At 37.0% G+C, this 4,620-nt stretch overlaps 1 long non-coding RNA gene across 1 annotated transcript; it reads right to left on the minus strand.

The window, feature by feature from the left end:
- Positions 1-366: 366 nt before the first annotated feature.
- On the minus strand, positions 367-4,071 carry LOC111193016 (uncharacterized). The gene is made up of 5 exons (XR_002650209.2): positions 2,622-4,071; positions 2,183-2,429; positions 1,655-2,032; positions 1,341-1,500; positions 367-1,117 (listed from the first exon to the last, which is right to left on the minus strand). It is a non-coding gene; the product is annotated as an uncharacterized LOC111193016 (long non-coding RNA).
- Between the last annotated feature and the right edge of the window lie 549 nt (positions 4,072-4,620).

Consider the following 4,620-nt stretch of genomic DNA (forward strand, 5'->3'; position numbering starts at 1 on the left):
AACTAATACAGAATAAGGTGATAAAATCCTGCACCTAACAACCCATTCCCTGCACCTAAGCTGAGTGCACAGATCTAACTATCCCATGGAAATGACATGAGTATAAATAAATAAATGCACATAAAAATGTATAAATGTATAAATAAATATATCAATAAATTAATTAATACATACATTAATTTAAACATGTGTTTATCTATTTCTACATTTATTTATTTCCTAATTTCTTCATGTACTTACTTATTTATTTTATATTTTTTATGCCAGGAAAAGATTATATAGATTATAAACATTATCATCAACTAAATATGTGTCAAAAACTTCATGATGCAAAATTGTCTGGCTTTCAAATAAAAAAACGTGCAATTAAAATATATATATTGTTTATTAGTACAGTGGTACAGAATACTGAATGTACCTTTTGGCTGGTGAAATGGTACAAATTTGTACTTATTGCTGTAAGGAATGAGTGTAGCCGGGGAGATATGTGAGACAGGACCTACACACGCCCAGAGTCGTGACCACTGTTCCGCGGCCCGCCCGTACAAAAATCTGTGGAATTAAATTGGGGCACTGCTTTACTGACTTGCCCCTTGAAATATTAAACATAAACTCATCATTGAAACAGAATGCACATAACATTTTGTTTTAATCAATGACTGTATAAAAACAGGAACACTATGATTTCATTTATTTTAACAGTAAACCTTCAGTCCATGTATTTTACATACAGAACCATTTACATTTCCATCAAATTACTCTACCGGAGCTCAGCTCTTGTGAACTAGAACTACTACGGTCCAGTTACTCTGTATAAAAGAAAATGTAAATTTAAAGTGTATATAGAGTACTGCAACGTGACAGTTGTTTTTGCTTTTCATTTTGGCACATATTTTGTGCATGTTTCTATGAAAAAATGTATGTCATGTGTGCATTGCATTTCATATTTTTGTCCGCTGTAGTGATTGCCGTTTACTTTTTCTTCTCTATAAAAACTGGCAAAACCGTTCCTGGGCAGGGAAGCTGGACTTGAACCACTTGTGATCCAAGATCTGCTGCAAATTAGGTCTTGAGGATGGCTGGGCCTGCAGACACCACCTAACCAGTTCATGGAATTCTGTGTAGAGAGATGAGATTGGATGGGAGGAAGATGTTCAAAGTATTACATTTACAAAAAGACACTACCATCAAAAATAATTTTTACACTTCAGGACAGCTGTAAAGTTTTATCTGTGCATATTTTTACCAAACTAAATACTTTTGGATTGAGTTACAAGGTTAAAGTTGAAAGTCAGTGTCTGTTTTACTCTCATTTACTTGGATGCTTTCATTTATCTTACCATCTGATAGGCCATCTTTAAAGCTGAGATGACCACCAAGGATCTCGTCCTCATCTTTAAATGGAAAGGATGCACTGATGACCTGGAACAGCATCTCCCCTAAAGACCATACGGTTGTAGGAATGGCGCAAAAAACTCTGGGGGCAGTATTCCAAAGTGCCTGAGAAGTGGAAAGAAAACAAGCAGAGATGAGCACAGAACTTCATTTCTACTGTATATTCATTTAAATGGCCATGGGACACTAGCTTATTCTCAGGACCATATTTTTAAGGTAATTATTTTTTTATTTTAAAGTGACCAAGACTCCATCTTACCGTCAAAATAACTATATCCGCATCTTCTGATCAAATCACCACAGCCGAAGTCGATCAGTTTGAGCTTCAAAGTGTCCGTGTTGATCAAAATGTTATCCACTTTGATGTCTCTGTGGAAGACACCTCGCTTCTGGCACTCAATCACTTACCTTCACTACCTGTATCATTAAATTTCTTGCCATCTGTTCACTGAGAGATCCTCCGTAGGTTTGAATGAAGTCATTCAGGCCCATGCAAGAAAAAAAAACGCTCCAGGATCAAAATATAGCGCTCAGGCTCATTGAACCACTCGATGAGTTGAATTATGTTTTTAACAGGTGGCTCGCTCATCTTTTGCATCAGGGCCACTTCTATTGGAATAGACCTGGAATCACGAGACTGCAAGAAATACATGTAAGACATGATTAGTTAAATAGTAAATGCAGAGAAGAACATATCAAGCTTAGGACTTCAGGACTATGATGTTGCACAGCTTATATGATTTTTGGTCATGTATTGAAAGTAAAATTCATTTACAGGTTTACTTACGCTTTTGAAGAATCGGTCTTCCTCCTGTTTTGGGATTAATTTAATGGCCACCTATGCAAAAAGACAATAAAAGGATTAGAGATCATGAGGATTAAAAATTAATGTATGTGAGATAATGAAGTTATGGAGACATGGTCAAGAAACTGTAGGCCGTCAGAAATGTGTGTTCCACTGAAGACCACTCCAAAGCCTCCTTCTCCGAGTCTCTCTCCAACAGTGTAGAGAGATTCGTAGTTCTCTGTGGAAACTAATGTTAAAACTGAATATTAGCTCTATTGGATTAATTTAGCATATATTTACCTATTAATATTCCTGGTTATGCAGGTTGCAGTGGAATGAACTTTCTGTTAATATTCAACATTTTAATAATTACAGTTCACTCAGCATAACATTTTATTTAAATGTACATTGTGTGCAATGGTCTGGACAATGAGCTGACCTGGCTTGTTGTTGACCTTTGACTGTTTAGGCCTTCTTCTCCTTTTTCTATACTTTTGTTTCCTGGGCTGTTTGTTGTCTTTTCTCTGCCTTCTTTCTCTTCCTTTCTGGGGATTTGATTTTAGGATCGTCCGTTTGCTGTGGAACCGTCTGCAAATCCTCCTCTTCTTCTCTCTTCCTCTTTCTTTGTCTGAATATAGACTCCTCCATCGTCTTCTAAGAAACTTTTCTCACAATAAAGCTAATTAATTAAATAAATTAAACTTTACTGTAACGAGCTGCACAGTTCTGCTGCTTCTTCTTCGGTGAACTGAGGAGAAATGTGAGGCTTTAGAATTTACAGTTCTTTACAGTGACACTGGATTGTGACATTACGGTTAGAATGCGGTGCTTGGTTGCCGTAGTGATTGTGTTTGAGCTCCACCATTGTGCCCTCTATTGGCTTGTGTTAAACTTTTGAGAAATTATTTGCCTTTCCAAAGAAAATAAAACATGTTGACAGTGATACTCATTACCGTCATCATATTATCATAGTGCTGGGAATGATATACTATAGGGGAAACTAGAACGGGTGTGTATTTCTCTCATACCGCTAGAGGTGCTGTGGAGTGCCGTGCGGAGCAGCAACGTCAAAGAAGCACATGCAGCCCTGTGTAGCCTGTCACTACCCGAACTGTGCCCCATGCCCGATTTGTGCCGTGCATGTGCACTGCAAAATGAGCAGGGGCACAGATCAGGTAGGCAATGCCAAGGTTTACTTCCGCCCACACTGTCGCAAACAGTTTGTACACTGTGGTGTCAAAATGAGGGATTTTAAGTTTTGAGGGGAGGAGCGTTGTGTGTGTGCTCTTACTTTGAGACTGCACCAGAAAAGGGAGGGGAGGCAGGGCTCCACGCTGTCTACTGCTCTCTGGTCCAATGAAGGTAATTTAAAAACCAGGACATTTCCTCACTTTCTGAAAAAAACCCAGGATGCCCGGGACAAGACGTAAAATACGGACATGTCCCGGGAAATACGGACGTTTGGTCACCCTAAAATTTTAATAAAAAACAAATATACCTTTTTGTTCTTTGCTGGTGGAAATAACTTGTTAGCTGGGTAGCTAAGCTAATGAAATACACATATGATAAGCCATTGTAATATAAAGCTGATATTAGTAATTCTTGCTTTTTTTATAAAGACATAAAAAGACATTGTAACGAGAAACAATTATCAATTATCAATTAGAAAAAATTATCAGAGTAAAAGTATTGAAGTCAAAGTACTAAAGTATTAAACTCAAAATATGTAGTGTAAAAAAAAAAAAAAGTAAGTGGAAGTAGGAAAAAAAAAATCCTCCAGTAGATACAGTTACAGCATTTTAGTATTTATGTACAGTAGTGTAGTAGTTTTACTTCATACATACTACTATCTCTGATTTTCTCCACTGTTAGAATAGTCTCTAATGTGTTTGCTATGAAGCAAGGTAGCAAGGTAGTTCTGTTGATTTGTGTTGCCTGGTCAGTAAGCTTACATTGTATAACGCACCAGAGAACCAAAAAATCACAAAACACACATTAAAGATTGTGGGTGTGTGAATGCACAGAGCTCCTAAGTGGCACAGATTGGTTAGCAGGAATCAACAGAACACCCAGGCTTGGCTAAACTAAGCTACACTAAGTTAAGCTAGATGCGGTTAGTGATATAAATATGATGCTTTTTGACTAGTTAGAATGATTAATCAAGATATCTACAAACACAAGATTTCTATGAACACCCATTTTATTGACTTTGTCCAGACACCAAATAATCACGACTGAAACCCTACAATAGTCCAGTGTTTCCTAACTATATTCTTAAAGGCACACCATAGAATCTCTAGCGAGGAGAATACCTCATTTTACCACTTTATTTAGGTTCTGCAGTGACCAGCATGTATGGAAGTAAATAGAAAATAAAATAAAACTGAAAGGAAAACGCTAAAATGAAAATGCAAATACCATTTTGCATTTTCTGTGTG

Source organism: Astyanax mexicanus, chromosome 19, assembly GCF_023375975.1.
Source record: "Astyanax mexicanus isolate ESR-SI-001 chromosome 19, AstMex3_surface, whole genome shotgun sequence".
Classification (NCBI taxonomy): Eukaryota; Metazoa; Chordata; class Actinopteri; order Characiformes; family Acestrorhamphidae; genus Astyanax; species Astyanax mexicanus.